At 34.9% G+C, this 20156-nt stretch overlaps 1 protein-coding gene across 32 annotated transcripts in view; it reads left to right on the plus strand.

The window, feature by feature from the left end:
• SOX5 (SRY-box transcription factor 5) overlaps positions 1-20156 on the plus strand; it is a 995306-nt gene that overhangs the window by 136050 nt on the left and 839100 nt on the right. For all 32 annotated transcript variants that reach the window (XM_072765770.1, XM_072765744.1, XM_072765748.1 and 29 more), the window contains one exon: positions 11241-11322. The gene's annotated coding sequence lies outside the window, so the exon portion shown is untranslated. The remainder of the gene's footprint in view (positions 1-11240; positions 11323-20156) is intronic.

Here is a 20156-nt window from a genome sequence, read left to right on the forward strand (position 1 = left end):
GAGGTAAGAATATTCAGTGGAGAAAAGACAATATCTTCAATAAATCATGCGGGAAAACTGTACAGCTACATGCAAAAGAATGTTACAGGACCACTTTCTTGCACTATACACAAAAGTAAACTCAAAATGGATTACAGACCTGAATATGAGACCTGAAACCATAAAACTTATAGAAGAGAACATAGGCAGTAATTTCTTTGACATCAGCCTTAGCAACATTTTTCTAGATATGTCTCCTAAGGCAAGGGAAACAAAAGCAAAAATAAACTATTGAGACCTCACCAAAATAAAAAGCTTTTGCACAGCAAAGGAAACCATCAACAAAATGAAAAGACAACCTACTGAAAGGGATAGGTTCCTGGCATCAACCAGTCACTGGCAAGGCGGATGGGATTACCATGGTTGCTTTAAATTTAATACCACAGAGGTTGGGGTCAATCTCTCAAACTGCACAGCTCTTACATGCTGAGGAAGGGATATTGAGGAGAAAACTACACTGTTACATTATGTCCAAGGGTGCTTTTGTGTATTGGTTTGGGTGTAGAATGTGAGTAAAATAATGAACAATTACTGCTGGAATAAGAAATAAGGGAGGAAAAAGCCAATATGATATAATGTATCCAAAGGTGTGTGTGTGTGTGTGTGTGTGTATGTGTGTGTGTGTGTGTGTTTGTTTTATAGAAAGAGAACATGAGTAGGGAAGAGCATAGGGAGAGAAAGAAACTTTGCAGATTTCTCATGCCCAGCATGGAGCCTGATTTGGGGCTTGATTTCACAACTCTGAGATTGAGATTATCACCTGAGCTGAAATCAAGAGTCGGATACTTAACTGAGTGAGCCATCCAGGTGGCCCAAAGATGTGTTATTTGATTATAAATGTCTTTCAAAACATTCCTCTGATTTTTATTATTTTTAAAAATTTCACTAAGAATTACATGAGCAACCAAATGTCATCCCATTGTACCTGTAAATGAGCTCAGTGAAACCAACTTCTTTTAATCGTGAAATATGATTAAACTTGCCCTTTTTAGATTTGTCATCTGCAATGAGCTGTTTTTTCTAGTTCTTCATTGGCTCTCCTTGAAAACCCTCTATTATAGGTCCAAGAGTGTCCTGGTCTTTAGCACCACCACTTATATTTTTTGAGATGCATGCCTGGAATGCTATCTGCTCTTCCCTCCAGCTCTCCAGATCTTTCCTGTTCCTCAAAATTCAGCTGAAATATCATGTCTGTGAAGCCTTTTGGTAACCAGCCTAGCTCAAGGGTCTTTTCTCTCTCTTCCCTCTGAAGACTTAGGTATCACTTTGTCTTTAATTCATTTGTTGGTCAAATTATCTGCTGCCTTTTGAGACTTCTCTTCTATGTCTTTGAGCTATTATTAACATCTTCTATTATTGATTATGACTTTCTTGAAAATAGAAACCCTTGATACCTTAATGAGTCCCATGAAAATTGTTTTTCAATTAAATCATCTTGGAAAGGGAAGTTTAAATAATCTATCATTCTGGACACAAAAATAACTTACTAAGCATTTGCTCTATGCCCAAGAGTTTATATTTTATATATATATAAATACTTTATGGGTGTTATCTCAGTTTTTCCTTGCATACCAATACAAAAACTCCATGTAGTAGGTTAGACAAAAACCTATCTCAAAATAGTTGAATAAGAAAGGGAATATACTGGTACCCTAATTAAAATATAACCTTTAAGCTCATAGTATATGTCCAGGCATCCATCTCTCACTCTGTTTTCCCATCTCTTAGTTTTATTTTTCTCTTAGTTGACTCTTTTGGCCTGAAAGACCCTCAGTAACCACAATCTAGCAATTGTTGTGGTGTTGGGGATCCCCACATGGCTTCCCAGAACTGGTCATTACCAGTCATTACCAGGTCATGACTTAGGCCTGAACAGTCATCCCTAAACTGTAGCTAAAGGGAGTGTGGGTCAAACCCACTTGAACCGTGAAGTTTGAGAATAGTGTGGTTTTTCAATGAGATGCTGAGTAACAATTTTTCTGGTATTATTTCTAATTTATAGATAAAAACTGGGCTTAGAGATTAAGTAACAAGCCTAAGATCACCCAAATAGGAAGACTCTACCCAGAATAAAGTCCAGATTTTATGATAAACACTTTGTTCTATTGTAGTATTTTTATAAAACTGTTTTTGAATATCAATGCTCAAAATAAAAATAGCATTTACTGTATAGACCTTATTTTGTGTACCTTCAGCATCCATCCTCTTTAGATACTCAGTATCTTTTTTTAATCAAATCAGGAATGGAACCATTATCTGAAATTATTACATACTGTTTCAGTCACTATGTTTCTTTACTCAGATCTTCATACTCAAATACTTCCGTGGGTCTTTGTGGGCTCCAAAGATACTACATATGACTAAGAAATATCAGATGTCGTCCAAATGGGTTGGCAACTGACGTCTCCCTCCATTGCCTTTGGAGATGACTGGATATAAAGTGGAGAGAATCATGAGCATGTTACAAGGGCTAGTCTAAGATATGTCAGTGGACAGACACTTGGGGAGAATAAATCAGGATTGACTGAACTGTGGATGCAGAAACCCTGATTCTTAGAGCTCCTTAGATGAAAGTGTTTGGGTCCTGTTATCTCTGGCTCCTTCCAAAACCTAGGGCCTGCCCAGCTCTTGCTTGAGCCTGCCAGCAGGCCTTGTTCTTCAGGTTCTTCCTGCCCTTTCAGTACTTAGAGAGACCACCTACTGTTTTGCTGCAACTCTAGGTCTTCCTGTTCTTCTGACCAGAGAATTTCAGTTTAAATTCAGTGTTCTATAATTTTTGACATTATTGTACTTCAGGTACTATTTAATTTTTTTATATGTGAACACACAAATGTATATTTTCTTGTAACAACCCCTTTCCTGACATTCTGGAATGCATTCCTTGTTTTACTTCTTTCTCTGCTAATGACTTTTCTAACTTTGAAGTAGTTAGATCACAGCTTCTTTATTAATAAGTTTTAATGACTTTGTTTTCTTCACATCATCTAACAAAGTACGTTACCGGTATTGCTCAACAATATATTTATTTAATTTGACTTAGTGCTCAGAGATGGGGTGAACTGTCTGTGACATTAATATGAAGACCAGGAATTTCATCTTATTCATAGAGGTGGCCTGAAGACTGTTTTACTCTGCACTTTCAGCTTGGGCTAAGAGCTATAGGATGAACAAAGTGTACCAGCTTAATCCACAGATTGGTATGTAGTTCTTACTGTACTTATCTCTTCAGTCTTTACTGTATCAGCTGAGGGGTTAATTTAAGATTGCTTTTTGTTCACTGATATAGAATTTGGTGTATTATGAGGATTTTTGCTTCTAGTCAGGAATAATAGCTTTGTGTTGTAAAAAGCATTAAAATAGTATGTGCTATCATATCCAAACTAGGTCAGTTATTTTATAGTTTACATTTGATACATGATGGTACTACAACTGGAACGGGAAACAAGTCTTCCTATGTAGAAATGTCGGCTATTAACAATGAAAAATGTATTATAAATTGCCCTCTTATCAACAGTTCATAGGCTATGTTGAAGGTATTATATCTGTTCAATTACTGATTTTTCACTGGTAAAGTATAACTTCATCTTCAGTCCATGCACATCAGCATAGAAGTACATCTATTTTACTTTTTAATGTTAAAAGCCACAAAGGCTTTTCTAAATTAGCAGGGGGCATTTACACAGTAAACTAGTGAAAAATGTTATGAGCTTTCATCAGCTGTTTTGGTTTTAGCTGCCACTTTGGGGCTTTTACACTTCTTTATCTTTCCCACCCCATCTCCGGGAGGCAAACAAAGAAATATAATTTGCATCAGCTATAGAAATGCCTCTGAGATCACTACTCTAAGTGTGCTGGGGATTTGGAGTAGAAATCCTGAAAAAGAGAAAAAGGCAAGGGTAAAAGCTCTGTTGACAAGGGAGTTTCATAGGCATGCAGTGAGAGCACAACATTGGACGTGTGAATACAAATTTTGTAAGCTTCCTCTTCTCTTGTGAAAAAAGTCTAGGAGTGTGGTAGTAGTTCTCTCTGGTTAAAGAGGTGGATGCAGTGACAGCTGGATAGCTTAGTTTTTCTTTCCAATGTAGATACTTCTCTGTTGCAGTATTTAGCACCTTTACTCCTTCTTGTGCTGCTTCTCATCACATGTGGCACTACTGGTTGAGAAGAAAGTAGGTGGCTCTCCCTGTACATGATCCTAACAGTTCTCCATCATTTGGCTAATCCACTGGGCCGGAACGGAAGGGCATTTGAATTTTCACTTCGATGCAGAGCATTAGCACTTTCACTCTCTGCTGGCATCAGGTCAAGGAAACCAAGTAAGCTTGTGAACCAGTTTTTCCCTGGAGCAAATATAATACATTATATTTGGCTAGGAGGTCATCTGTTAAAGGTTGACTATTTTTTCAATAGGATCAGGTATTTGTTCAAATTTGGAAAGCATCTAAGTAAAGGCAATGTAGACATTTAATCAAAGCAAAATCTATTCTAAAAAAAAATAGGAAGATCTCATTATAGATTCACAGTCTGTGTATTTGTGTGCTCAAGGATAATAATAATACTGGGATACATTTCAGAGAAAAGAGATGAGTAAAAATAAGAAAAAAAATTAATGGATTTGAGCCCAAGTAAATGAAACTCTATTATTTAATTATAGTATCTGACTGTGAATATAAATGGGAGATGTAGAGCGAGAATTTTTTCTACAGTTTGGATCATAGATGATTTCATGACTAAAAGAGGAAGTCTGATACTCAGCTACAAGCTAGAGTTTTGATCCTTCATAAAATGAATCAAGGAGTATAAAAAATATTTTGGGATTGAGGACAGTTCCTTTTGCAAGCACTCAAGTGTTTTTACATCTAAAGTGAGTAAGAACTGCATAATGTGGAAACTATGCCGGTGTCCTTCAAATTTGCCACTTTGGAGAAGCCTGAATAGATGGGATAAAGCTTACTGATACACAATGGAAAAGGACATGCTAACTCTTACAGTTTTACAGTTTCACGTTTGGGACCTCTTGTGGGTCAGTGTCTGCAATAGTATCAATGGTTGGACCATTTATTTGCTACCAATTGCTATTTTTGGCATGTGGGTAAGTTTAAACCCCAGTGTCCTGGTTAAATTCCAATGTAGATGAGTGATCATATTCCATCTGCCATGTTCTTAATTTGCCTTTCTTAAGGAAATGAAGCATAACTCCATTCCCAAGCAGACTTTTGATACACTTTAGATAAAAATTTAATATTTTTATTCTTCATTTGGTAGTTCCATATCATTAGACCTCAGTTTTAGGTTCAGCTGTATCACTGACTCACCTGTGACCTCGTACAAGTTATCTTCATCTCTCTGAAAACCATTTTCTATAAAATAGAACAACAGTCTAAGTAACTGTTAAACCTACTCACAGTTTTAACAGACTATGAATTGCTGATGGTCCACATCCTTGACATTAGGGAAAAATTTTGTTCAGACTTCAAAAATTTTTCTGATTTCTCTTAATTTTAATTCATTAGAAAACACATTCTCTTAGAAATTACCTTTAAAGTTGTCTATCCAAGAGTATATATCAAATGCCAGAAATCTTGGTGTTTCAAATTAAAGTCAGGTTCTCCTCCCCCTCCAACCCCAACTAATCTCAATTCATTTCTTAGTTATCTTTTTAGTGGAGATATGAATACATGCATAGTTTTAGGTGGAGGGAAATAAGAAAACGTGGGGAGAAGACTAAACAGTATCTCAGATAGTACATTTATTTTGATTTTCATATTTTTGATTTATCAATCTCACATTTTTCTAGAAATATTTAGTAGGGAACAATTCATGACATACTTAGCCCAAAGTAGTAAAATGATGATATCATCAGACTATGAGTTATGTATATATAATGTCATACCTAAAGCAACAACTAAAAAAGCTGTACAAATAAACAGTCAAAAATACTGCATATAAATCATAGTTGAATTATAAAAATTGTTGAAGGCAGAAAAAAGAAGTGATAAATAGAGGAAAGCAGAAAACAAAAAATGAAATTGCAGAATTCAGTCCTAACATATCAATAATTATATTAAATATAAATGGACTAAATACAACAATTGAAAGACTGTCAGAGTGTATTAAAAATAGGACCTAACTATATGCTGTTTATAAGAAATTCTCTTCAAATATAATGATATAGGCAGGTGAAAGTAAAAGGATAAATAAAGATATATAATGAAAACTAAATTAAAAGAGGCAGTAGTTGCTATACTATTATCAGATATAGTAGTCTGGAGAACAAAAGAAAAAATATCAATGCTAGGGGGTATTATTCTATAAAAATTAAAGAGTTCCATCAAAAAGACATGGCAATCCTAAATATGTATGCCTTAAATTACTGAATTAAAACACATGGAGTAAAAATTGACAGATTTGAAAAGAGGAATAGACAAATTCACAAATATAGTTGAAGATTTCATTACCCCTACATCATCAGTTGTTAGAAAACTAGGCAGGGGCAGCCCCGGTGGCCCAGTGGTTTAGCGCCGCCTTCAGCCCAGGGCATGATCCCCCAGTCCCAGGATGTAGTCCCACATCCGGCTTCCTGCATGGAGCCTGCTTCTCCCTCTGCCTGTATCTCTGCCTCTCTCTCTCTCTCTCTCTCTCTCTCTCTCTCTCTGTCTCTCATGAGTAAATAAATAAATAAAGTTTTTAAAAAAAGAGAAACAATTCCACCCATCAGCAGCAAAACACATATTCTTGTCATGTGACTAAGATATATATATCAAGAGAGACTATATCCTGGATCAGAAAACAAGTCTCAACACATTTAAAAAGAATTAAAGTTTTTTGGAATGTATTCTTTGACCACCATGGAATCAAATTAGAAGTGAAAAAAATAACATGAAAATCTCTGAGCACTTGGAAATTCAGCAACATACTGAATATAAATAATAATCCATAGGCCAGAAAAGCAGTCTCAAAGAACATAAAAATACATTGAAATGAATGAAAATAAAAATACAACATCAGAATATGTGGGTCACAGATAAAGTAGTGCTAAGAGGAATAAAAGCACTAAATTAAAAAAAAAGCACTAAATATATACATTAGAAAAAAGGAAAAACCTCAAATCAGTAATCTAACCTCCCATTTCAAGAACCTATAAAAAAATGAACTGAATAGACCCAAAGAAAGCAGAAGAAAGGAAATAGTATGTTAAGAACAAATGCCAATAAAATTGAAAACAGAAAAACAATCAGTGAAAAAAATATGGCTTTTTGAAACTGATGAAATTGACAAACTTCTGCAAGACTAACAAAGAATAAAGAGAAAAGACATAAATTATCAATATGAGGAAGGAAAAAGAGTGATCACTGCACACACTGCAGACATCAAAAGGATAATATGGGGATGCTACAAGCAGCTCTATACACACACATTTGACAACTTAGAAGAAATGGACCAATTGCTCAGAAAACATAAACTGCCATAACTCACCTAATATTAAATAGATAATTTGAATATCCCTATAATTAATAATGATATTGAAGAGAAAATTTTTATAATTTCAAAAAGAATAATCTGGTCCCAGATGGGTTCACTAGAGAGTTCTAACAGACACTTAGAGAAGTACTGCCAACTCTATAGCCTCCTCCAGAAAACCATTTATTTTTTGGTAGTGTTGTCCAGATACTAAAATCCAACAAAGACAGTAAGTACCAAAACAAACAAACAAACAAACAAACAAACAAACAAACAAAAAAACAAAAAAAAAAAAACCCAGACACAAATAAACCTCATGAACACAGACACAAAAATCCTTAACAAAACATTAGCAAATAGAACCCATATAAAATGACCTATATCTCATGATCAATAGAATTTATTCTTGAAAAACTATTAGTGTGATCCATCATGTAACAGGCTAAAGAAGAAATGTCACTTGATTCCATCATTTCATACAGAAAAAGCATTTGACAAAATTTAATACCCATTCATTATAATAACTCTCAGATAAATAGGAATAGGGAACTTCCTCAAGTTGATATAGAACATCTATAAAAATGCATAACAGTCTACAACTAACATTACATTTAATTATGAAAAATTGAATTGTTTCCCCTTAGATAAGGAAGTAGGTAAAAAAATGTGTATACTCACTACTCTTATCCAATATATTGCTAGAATTTCTAGCCCATATATTAAAAAAAAGGAAATTAAGGGATCCCTGGGTGGCGCAGCGGTTTGGCGCCTGCCTTTGGCCCAGGGCACGATCCTGGAGACCCGGGATTGAATCCCACGTTGGGCTCCCGGTGCTTGGAGCCTGCTTCTCCCTCTGCCTGTGTCTCTGCCTCTCTCTCTCTCTCTCTGTGTGACTATCATAAATAAATAAAAATTAAAAAAAAAAGGAAATTAAAAAGCATAGAGATTAGAAAGGAAGAAATAAAACTGTCCCTATTTTCAGGTGAGATTTTTGTTTATGTAGAAAATCCCAAGAAACGTAGAAAATGTACTTGTCAATCTAATAAGTATGAGTTCAGAAAAGTAGTGGGATAAAAGATAAACATACAAAAATCAATTTTATTTTTTTAAAATAACAATGAACACCTGGACAACAAGATTAAAAATACAATGCCATTTACAGTTACTAAAAAGTTAAATTCCTAGGTAGAAATATAACAAATCATGTATAAGACTAATGCTAAAATCCAGAAATATCTAAATATAGATATACCATGTTCATGGACTGGAAGACTCACCATTACAAAGATGTCAGTTCCCCCAAACTGACATACAGTAGCAACATAATTCCTATCAACTTTTCAGCAAGACTTTTTTGTACATGTAGACGAAATTATCCTAAAATTTACATGAAAAGGTAAAGGAATCAGAATAGCTATAATGAATTTGAATTAAAAAAAATGAAGTGACAGGGATTAACCCATTCAATTTCTAGATTTATTATATAGCTACCGTAATCTAGACTCCTTGATCTTGGTAGAGGGATAGGCACATATATCATTGTAACAGAATGGAGAATCCAGAAATTGACCAACACAAATTTATTTAATTAATTTTTGACAAAGTTGCAGAACCAGTTTGATAGAAATACAGTCTTCTCAACAAATGATGTTAGAGCAATTAGACATTCATAGGCAAAAAAAAAAATAATGTTATCTAAGTCTACAGTTTATATAAAAATTAACTCAATATATATCATGAATTTAAATGTAAAATCTAAAATTATAAAATTTTTAAGAAAAAAAAATGGCAAGTTTTGGGGATCTAGGGTTAGGCAGTGCATTTTTGCATTTTCTACCACGACCAAATCCATAAAAGGAAAGATTGATAAATTGGATTTTATCAAACCTAAGAATGTTTTGCTCTGTGAAAGACTCTTTTATGAAGATAAAAAAACAAGCTATAGACTGGGAGAAAATATTTGTAAACCATGTATCTGAAAAATGACTAGTATTAGGAATATAATCTCTCAATCTATAGTTAACAAATCCAATTAGAAAATGAACAAAAGGCATGAAAAAAACATTTTATGGGAGAAGATATACACAGATAGCAAATAAGTACATGAGAGATGTTCAGCATCACTAATCGTCACCAATCATTAGAGAAAAGCAGAATGACTAAAATTAAAAAAAATAATGACAACACCAAATGCTGGCAAGGATGCATAGAAACTGGCTCACTCATGCATTGCTGATGGGGATATAAAATGTCACAACCATTCTGCAAAATAGTTTGGCAGATTTTTAAAGAAAATTTAACATACAGCTCCAGTACAACCCAGAAATTGCTCTCCTGGGCATTTATCCCAGAGAAAGGAAAACTTTTTGTTCACATAAAAACCTATATGCAGGGATGCCTGTGTGGCTCAGGGCGTGATCCCAGTGTCCTGGGATCAAGTTCCACATCAGGCTCCCTGCATGGAGCCTGCTTCTCCCTCTGCCTGTGTCTCTGCCTTTCTCTCTGTGTGTGCCTCTCATGAATAAATAAATAAAATCTTAAAAACCCATATGCATATGCTTATAGCAACTTTGTTCATAATAACTTCAAACTGGAAACAGCACATTGTCCTTCAATGGATGAATGGTTAAATGATCCATTCCATAGAACACACTACTCAGCAATAAAAATGAGATAATTGTTGATACTCTAACCTGGATAAATCTCCAGAGAATTATGTTGACTATATGATTTCATTTATGTAATATTTTTGACATGACAAAGTTACAGAAATTGTAAGTTAATTTAGTGATTTCCACTGTTTATGGAAGAGGTAGGATGGGAGGGAAATGGTTATTGCTATAGAAAGACAATCTGAGAGAGTCTTATGGTAAGGAAAGGTCTATCTTGATTGTATCAATGTCAATATCTTGGTTTTGATATTATACTATAGTTTGACAAGATGTTACCACTGGGGGAAATGAAGCAAAGGGTGCAGGAGCGTATCTCTTACAATTGCCTGTGAGTCTACAATTATCTCAAACTAAATTGTTTAATTAAAAAGACAGCCCTCTACCAGCTCCTAGATTAAAATCCAAAGCCTTTCCTTGGCCCTTTCCAACCTCAATCATGTCCTACTTCTCTCTCCCTTCCACATCATGCTGAAGCTACAGTGGCCGTTTTGGTGTCCCTGGACTGCTTAGCAAGCTCTCACCACAGGGCCTTTGTACTTGCTATTCCCTCTGTTGGGAAAGCTCCTCCCTCTGGTTTACTTACTTCATCCTGTTCTCTGCTTAAATATTCAAGGAATATTCAGGAATATTTAAGGAAAACCTTAAAGAGGTTTTCCTTGAATACTTTCTCTAAAGTAGCACTCCTGTCACAATCTAATGCCCTATTTTAATTTATTCTCCTTCTTTCAGTAAAAACATATTTGATACTTTAAAAAATTCTACCTTTCTAGGATGGGAACCTTAAATTTCCTACTGTGCCTTCACTTTACTATGTGTTGTGGAATTTGGAACATTTGATTAAAAAAACAAACTAAAGAAACTGATTTCTATTTTCTTTCCTTTGTATTTTCTTTTTTTCTGCTGATGTCTAGATGGAAGTCCTGGGTTCTATACTAGTAAATGCTTTGTATTCTGTTAAGTTCAGTTTATCACAATCCATTGGTATGTCCCCAACGGCTAATATTTGAGAGTTGAAGTCTTTACACAGTGAATCTGCCTCTAAATGACTTAGTTCTAATTCTCTTCTAGGCTTTTTAATCAGTCTGCAGTGTAAAGACATACTTCAAGAGGATCCTTAGAAGCCTTGGACAAGCTTACCCTTATGTGGCAGGTATGTCTCTGTCTACACACTAAATGTGCAAGATTGGTAACTTCATTCTTCTATAGGTAAATCTAAATTACATTTTGATTTTCCATTTAACCACGTGGAAGCAATCTGAAGTTGCATCTAAGTTCTAGGTAAGGTTATGACATACCAAGCTTTTGAGGGGTGACACTGTTCACTTGGCTGCCATTCCTTCATTAGCCACAGATTTTTTCCTATCCCTTGTCAGTACTTGTGACTAACTGCTGAGGCATACCTTGATCTTCCTTTGAGGATCTTCTGCATTTCTTCTCTAAGCTTCTTCCAGGTACCTCCTGGGCATATCAGGACATGCTGTCACTCCTGCTGAATCAGAAGAAACTGTGGTGAGATGAAGTTCTTTGCTCCTTGCATGCCACTCTGAAGCACATGATACTTGCTTTGCTCTTATATCATCCTATTGTATGGGGTCCTTTACAAGGCTATCAGGTCCATCTGCCTGGCCATCTCTAAGATCCAAACTATATCCAAGAAAGAGGAGCCTTTCCCCTCTACCATTTTCTTCCACCATTATATTTGGGGTTTCTCTCTGCAACAGTACTTTGAACAAGTAAACTTAGGAAATCCATCTAAACATAATTTATTTGTTTTTCTTGTTGTTTCTTTAAAATGAATTGAGAAAGGGTGGTGGATATTCCCTTGCCTTTAGGAAAAAAAAGTAGGTCTCAGGCAGGCTCCATCCCTAATAGGACTACTCTTAGATTAAAAAAAAATCTTTTTGGCACTTTAGATTCCAAACATAGTTCATTCAGAAATTAGAATGTCTAATCTCAGACCATAATCATAGCTTGAAAGTTAATTTAATATCCATCATCTCGTCTCCCCCATCTGGGGCCCATTTTTGGGTTGGACCAAAAATTGCATTGGGAAAGGGTGTGGAGTTTTTTCTTTTTTTATCTGTCACCTCCTCTCCCAGTTGCTAGCTATTGCTAAACCTTAAGTGATTGGAGCATGGGAAAGAAGAGGAGATACATGGCTTAGGAATGTTTTTTTACTTGAAACGGTCCTATGTTAAGCTGGCTTCATGCATTCTGGGGCCTGGCAATGTTTAAACTCACTTGGATACTCGGCCACTTTGGGAGGACTTTGGTGGCTTCCCTGCTAGACCCATCTGGCTTCACCTCCCCTGACATGGGCCAGGCTTCTCTAGCTATTCACTTTCCAGTAGAGCTTTTGATTTTCAGATATTCCATTGTACATGAACTTCCATCTGGTATATCAGTGATACTTCCAGATGGTCATCTTGGTCTTCAAGCCGGCTCTCTCACATGTGGCCCACACTTGCTTCATGAAAGCATGCATCTTAGAACTTCTGTGGGCAGGAAGGGTGCAGGTGCTTCTCAGATTACAGAGCTGCTCCTAGTCTGACCCTTTCGTCCTCTAGATTTCCAAGGTAAGAGTCAATCTGCAGTCCTTTGGGTTTCCCAAACTCTAGGGGACATATTCAGGTTGTCTAACTTGTTCCTTTGAAGCCTCTCTAAATATTGGAAAGAGAAAAGATAGTATCTTCCAGCCCTTTAGCTTGGGTAGGTGGTGGGGAGGTGGGGCTTACCATAAAGTAGCAGCGCAATCAAGAATCTCTTTGTAAAGCTTCTCTTAATCTCTATTGTTTTGATCCTTTACATTATCTTGTAGGTTTTAGAGCCATCTGACCAGTCTCGTGTTTTGTTTTGTTTTTGTTTTTGTTTTTGTTTTTTAAATCTGGAATTTGATCTGGCCCTTTACTTTGGAATTTCATACCTGTTTAATGGCGATAACTCATTTGAATCTTCCCATCTAATGTCTGTTTATTCCGACATCACTAGGATGAGTTGAGGTGGTGAGGGGAGGGTAAAGATGGAGTCACCCCACCTCAAATTACCTCTGGTCCACTAATGTTTATAGATGTTTTGATCACCTTATTTTTTACCCACCTGGTGAAAGTACTCTAAGCTTAGTTAATACATAGGACAGTCTCTTCTAGGTCTTCTGTAGTCATGGAGTCATTACAGATTCCCAAGGAGACCTTAGGCTTTTGAAGCTCAAAAACTAATACTTTAATCAACACCTCCCTTGCCACCTCCACCCCCATGCTTCTCCTGTCTGCTAATAATTTTCTAATGCTATGAGTACAGAGTATGACAACATGGCTACCTGAATTGGGAAAGAAACAAGATTTAAGGGTATGAAATAAATTCTTCAAATATTCTATCTTAAATGATAAAAAAATATTCCCTACCCTATTTTGAGTACCTCTAATGTGTTTTTTAATCTTTTTAATGGCACTACATCCTTTACATTAAGGATTTGGTATTTGAGGAAACCAGGTGTATTAGTCTGCTAGGGCTGCCATAACAAAATACTACAGGGTGGTAACAAGTTAGACAACCTGAATATGTCCCCTAGAGTTTGGGAAACCCAAAGGACTGCAGATTGACTCTTAAACAATAGAAATTTATTATGTCACATTTCTGGAAGGTCAAAGTCCAAAATCAAGGTGTTGGCAGCATTGGTTCTTTCTGTGAGCTGTGAGGGAAGAATTTATTTCCTCTTCTTGGCTTGTAGATGGCTCTTCTCCCTGTTTCTTCACATCATCTTTTTTCTATGAGTGTCTATCTCTATGTCCAAATTTGCTTTTTTTTTTTAAATAAGGACATCAATCATAATGGATTAAGGCCCACACTAATGACCTCATCTTAACTAATTATAACAATGACCTTATTTTCAAATGTGACTTTCTGATGTACTGGGAGTTAGGACTTCAACATATGAATTTGGGAGGGGGCTTGCACAATTCAACCCATAACACCAGGGTTTAATGACCTCAATTTCACACAGACCTTAAAATGCTATTGCAGGGATTCCCTAACTGTGTAACTCTAAAGCTTGTATTCTTCCTGCTATACTACACTTTATCTCAGATGAATCTTGCATGCAGACTTATGCAATGAGTGTACTGTCTTTCCTTTAAACAACCAAACCAGCCTGGTTGAGGCATGGGTCCATCCTGGAAAAAAGCTCGTATTTAGCCAAAAGGTCTGTCATCACATGGACTGAGAATAACACCTTACACAATGGAGAAATAGGAACATGTTTGTGGAGAGGTCCAATATAATGCCATTATAACATAGGTTAGAAAATGAATTCATAACTGAACTAGGGTTTAAGTTCAACCAGGATTCAAATGGCTCTGAAGCAATGAAAATGGTGATATTATTCCTATGGCCTGTGGTTTGCATTTTGGTGCTTTTAACTTGTATTCATATCTAAATGTGCTGTGTGTATGTGGGCTGCTTCATGTAGAGCATATTTAAACAATGTGTAATAAAACAACATATTTAAATCATACAAAAGTAAAAGGGTAAATGTGTGCTATAAAGTCTCTGCAGGCATTTGCTGGATAATGGTAATGATAGCTTTACTGAAAAAGGATAAAATATGTTCAGCTTCAGTGAGGATTATATTTAGGGGAATTATCAGATTATTTTGGATTTTTTCCTTTTAAAAACAATTCTTTAGTGCATCCTAGGTGGGAGATAGGAATTATAATAGTGATTCAGAAACATGGCTTCATGCATATAAACATAATTTGAATCTTGTAGTATTTATCACTGTTTTATTCCAGATGGCAAAAAAAATTATTATCCCTTTCAGTTGCTGCTTGAAATATATACCTACAAAAATAAGTCCATTATAAGATTTTTCTTGCCAAACTCTAGTAGATGCTCACTTACTGAGAAATTTGTGTACTGAGAAATATTTGAGAAAAATACACTTTAATGAAGCTGCACTAATGATATTTATTTAGCTAATTGTATATAGGGATCTAAATATGATTTCAAGTAAAGCAGACTCTTGGCCATATAAATAAGCCTGGCACAGGTGTGCAGAGTTTTAAGAGAATTAGATAGCACATCTAATGAAAATTAGAGTAAGGTTCCAATAAATGTTTTATTTTAAATTAGATTTCCTATTATAAAACAAATAGAGCCACATAACAAAGTATCTTAAAATAAAGGTAAAAATTGCTAACATATCAATAACTGAGAGCAACAAAAATAACCTTTTGTCATACTTGCTTCTCCTTTTTCATTCATTTTTTTCAACCAAGGATTACTAGGTACTTACTTACTTAATGCAGGCATTTGAGGAAAGATGGCTAGAACAAGATCTCTGCCCTGAATGAGCTTTTAAAATATCAGGGAAAATACACAGTGAATGGGTCCTTCTAACAGGTGGTATGTGCAGTACTGCAGCCAAGTTAGCCAATGAGCTTGCTATCAACTCTATTGTAAGATCTGGGAAGGCTTTAACAGGTAAGCTGGGATAGAAGAAGCATGAGTAGAAATCTGTTAGCTGGAAAAGAGAAGAAAATGTATTTTAGTAAGAGGAAAGAGCATCTGCTAAGGTATGGGAGGATTGAAATAACATTATGAGGAACTGTAAATAATGCAGCATGTCTGGAACAACAGAGAATGAGGTTGGAGAAGTAGGTGGAGGTGATATCATGGAGGGATTTGTGCCAATTATACTATTGGCAAGGAAGTTTTTCAAGTAGTGAAGAAAAGTGTTTAGAATTTCATTTTAGAAAAATTAATCTTCAGCAGTATGATTGGATGAATGGCTTAGAAATTACTAACCTTACGAATTGAGGGTTTGATAAGAAGCCAGATATACCAAGGAGCTGAAATAAAGCTTAAATGAAAAACTCTTGGCTTGCATGGACCTCTAGCATGAGTAGGGACTCTAAAATGTGTTCCCATGGTCATACGTTTTTACAGAATTTATAAAAAGTATGTTTTTAAATTTAGTTAGTTATGACCATTTTCTCTTTCTATATTACTAATCTACCTGTATTATGCTTTTCTTAACGTACTCTTAACGTTGAGTGGCATTGGTGATGCAAATTTCGTATTCACAATTTTTACCTCTTTTTTTTTTCAAATTGGATAAACTTAGGCCTCACTTTGTCGATCCAGCCTCCAAATGAGAAATAGCAGGTTCTTAGTCCAAGACAGTAGCTGCAGAGATGAAGAGGGAAAGAAAAGGAAGACTAAGGGAGAGGAATGATTTTCTACTGGTAAGAAGGAAAAGGGTAGTGCCTAGCTTTCTCATTTCTAAAACTCAGCAAATGGTAAGGGCAGGTTATAATGATAAGTAACAGTCTATTGGACATCTTTATGCGTGTGTATGTTTTCATATTTTTGGATTTACAGAAAGTGTATTTAACTGTATCAAGGTGTTTTAATGGATTTTGTTATTTATTACCATATTCCTTTCCAGGTGGATTGTGCCACGTAACACTGCTACAGTTAATGTAGAAATGGGTTTTCTTGCTTATGCCCCAGCTAGCACTGGGTTTTATAATTTTATTTTTTTAAAACTAAGTTATTGGGTAAAATTAGTACCTTCTTTCTGTTTTATTCTGAGGTGAGATCAATGCCATCCATTATTGGTAGCTCTGCCTAGGAATCTGTTTTCAGGGGATAGTTATTATGGCCCTTGATGATTTAGAAAGCATTAGAAGGTAGTTAAAAATCTTTTATGTGAATAGTCATGTTATATACTCTAAATGCATACACATATATATTATAAAAGCTACAAATAAGTAGGACTAAAACAGTTTTGTAGATGAGATTGTTTTTAGACCAGGTGTTGGCAAACTTTTCCTGATAAGTACCAGATAGTAAATATTTCAGTTGTTGTAGACTAGGAGGCAAAATTGAGGATATTATATAAGTACTTTAAGAAAGAAAAAAAAATTTCCACAAAATTTATTGGCATATTTCAAAATCTAATAATAATAATTGAGGAAAGTTTTTATAATAGTAGTCTAATAATGAGAAAAATTGAATTTTTTTGGTGGGGGAGACATTTCATAATTAATGTCTTCAATTCTCAAATTGATTATAAATGTTTGTTCATTAAATCATTCTTATTTTATAGGTGGTGAGCTAGATTTTGACTATAGACCATACTGTGTTGACCTGTTTTAGACAGTGACCATTTATAAGTCATTTTCCATTAAGTTTTTAAAAAATATTTTGTTTGGTAATATGTTTCAGCTCTGTTACATTACCTTTTTTTGAGCTTACGGCAAATCTACAACTTGCAAAATACTCATCAAAATGTGTGTATCCACGTGTGTGTGTGTGTGTATGTGTGTTATATGTGTATACGGTGTGGGTGGTTTTATTCTGCATTATCAACAGAAATTATGATATATCTAGGGTAGTAATAATATGACAATGAAGCATTTTGTCAGGTTTTGTTACCAGAAAAGTAAAAGAAGCTAGATTTGACAGGTCCAAATTACATCTGTTGTTATATACATTGGAATGAGTTTGAGTGTTCCCTGTTGACTTTGATTTGACTATAATTGATCTTGTTCATTAATGACTGCTTCTGCTGACTTTTGGGGGCTTCTGTTTTGGTCTTAGCTTTGTTGTTCCTCAGCAATTTTCCAGAATGTTTTCATTCTTTTTCGACCCTCCTTCACAAACTTGATGTCTTGAAATACTTTTTATAATTTACATTTCATTTGCTAATGGTTTTTGTGGCAAGGCTACCCAGTTCCTCTGGTTTCAAGAAAGAAAAGAAGGAGGAAGGAAGAAAAGAAATGAAATGGAAAGATATGAAAATAAGCAGGTCATGCAACCCACTTCAGAGATTGGGCTATTTAATCTCCACAAAGTTTTAGCTGGAATTTGATTCCTAAATCTAAGACCATTTTTTCCTTTAAACTCTTAATGAATGGTTTGGGAATTTTAAAACTTGAGTAAGCTTAGTTATTTTCATGAGTATGTTGAATTACGGACTGGATTTCTTAGGAACTGGTAATTAGATTGAAAGTTTATTTTATCTTTTTAGTCAATATGGGTACAAAGCATTGGTATCTTTCTACTGCATAATCGAAGATAATTCAAGTGAATGAACTGAATATGAAAACACTATTTTTAAAAATACGATGTGGATGGAACTAGAGAGTTTTATGCCCAGTGAAATAAGTCAATCAGAGAAAGACAAAAGCATATGATTTCACTCATATGTGAAATTTAAGAAGCAAAATAGATGAGCATAAGGGAATGGAAGGAAAATAAGATAAAAACAGAGGGAGGCAAACCATAAGAGACTCTTAACTATCGGAAACAAACTGGGTGTTACTGGAGGGGAGGGGGTTAGGGGAATGGGGTCAGTGGGTGATGGGCATTAAGGAGGGCATGTGATGTAGTGAGTGAGTATTGGATGTTATAAGCAACTGATGAATCACTGTATTCTACCCCTGAAACTAATAATATACTACATGTTAACTAAATTGAGTTTAAATTAAAAAAGAAAAAATTACAGAAAAATTTCCCACATTACTGGGACATAGAATATTTTTATTTAATATATTGTTTAATGGAGAAATTTATAAGAAAATACAATCTTACAAATACATTGTCTCTAAAAAATACATAGAGCTTACTTTTTTATTTACACAAAAAAGTAAGCTCTGTATTTTTTAGAGACAATGTATTATAAGATTGTAATTTTTATGTTTCTGAGATTAAGCACAGGAGAAAATTCCATCAAACTTAAATTTCAGAATTATTTCCTTCTCTTATTTATTTCCATAGGGTCTTTGGAAAGAAGTTTCCAAATATATCTTTCCACAGTCTTCCTGCCAATAACTAACTCAGCATGCTCTTCTCAACAACTATCTTGTATTTTAGCTGCTGAAATATATGGCCATCTAAAAAATTTGTTTAATTCCATATTTCATTTCTGCTTTAGATGCAGAAGGTCTTTGGTTTTTTTTTAGAAAATTGGTACTAACAGTTTTATAATTCCAAGAACAAAATTTGTTCTAAACACCGTTTTTAAAAAATTTTCACTGAACTGTCCAATTATTGTTTACTACAATTGGACTTACTGTGTCTTAAAATAAAATTCCTTTAATGTTTATAATCACAATTGTTGACAAGTATATGATACTTGTTATTTAAAAAAACATTTTTTTTTCAGCCAGAAAAGGAGTAAATTATTTCATCAGAGGCAAAACAGAGCATCAGGGCCCTTCATTTCTGAGTTCTGGCTCAGGTTTGGGAAGAAACTGTAGGCAATGTGTTCACATGATCACATATATCGTAAAATTTGCTAAGTAAGCTATTTTAGTTGTGATCATTTGTGACCAGTGCCTCCACTTTAACATCTTTCCATTCCTTTTCTGTTTTGTGGTGAAATTAGAGAGGCCAGGGCTTTGTTTTGATCTGGGGTACAGTCCACCAAAGAAGGAATCAAGGTGGTGATACAATTATTTTAAATTAAGTGGGATAGAGTTATATTGTTTGCAGATACTTCTGTGTATAGTGAAGCTATTGATGATGTTCCACTTTGCCAATTCACTAGACATTTGGCACACAGAGGCCACATTGGAGCCCAGGAGCCAGAGGCCACAGTGTGCTATGGACATATGTACAACACTGAAAAATGATGCATGAGGATGCAAGAGTAAGACTAGGTTTGAACCTACAGAATCACAAGCTACTCTTTGGAAAACCTTTGTTGTTATTAGATATATAATATTATAAATAGAGTGTATGGTTTTATCAATGCACAGTCCCAGTAGAAGTTCTTTCCTGCTAGGAATTTAAAGACTAATGCAGTTTATACTGTTATTAACACATTGGATTTTTTCATTTTTGATGGATATTACAGAAATAGAATTTCTCAAATATCTGTATTTTTAGGACACAAACTTGTAGCAACGATATACGCTGCACGTACTGCTGTATGTGTGTGCAATTGCATGTTTTCTCAATCCCAGTTATGAATAGTTG

Source organism: Vulpes vulpes, chromosome 8, assembly GCF_048418805.1.
Source record: "Vulpes vulpes isolate BD-2025 chromosome 8, VulVul3, whole genome shotgun sequence".
Classification (NCBI taxonomy): domain Eukaryota; kingdom Metazoa; phylum Chordata; class Mammalia; order Carnivora; family Canidae; genus Vulpes; species Vulpes vulpes.